Here is a 430-nt window from a genome sequence, read left to right on the forward strand (position 1 = left end):
TTGGAAGATATCGGGAGTGGTTTCCCTCCCTTCTTCCCTCTTTCCATGGTCCTTCCTTGTTCCCCTCTCTTTACAAGGGTTTTCACACCTTTTTGTTCTCTCCCACACTCTGCCTCCTCCCAAGGTCTGCCCCCCTTGCCTTTCCCTCCCCTTGTGTCATCATTCACCCAGGCTCCTGGGCAAGTTTATTTGCTTTCCTACTGCCCCAACTTTTCTCTCTTACATCTTTGTTCCACTCCCCTGCCCACGCTCTCCCTTCCTCCCCCTCACTATCCCTATTTTTTTTTCTGTTTTTCCCACTCATTTTTTTCCTTTCCTGCACCTTTAGGTTTTCTTTTGTGTCTTTTCCAGGCTTTGTAATACTCTTCCCATATCATTCTCAATTTTCTAACTTATTTCCTTTCTAAATTCTGCTTTTCTTCACATTTTT

This window comes from Mus caroli, chromosome X (assembly GCF_900094665.2).
Source record: "Mus caroli chromosome X, CAROLI_EIJ_v1.1, whole genome shotgun sequence".
Lineage (NCBI taxonomy): Eukaryota > Metazoa > Chordata > Mammalia > Rodentia > Muridae > Mus > Mus caroli.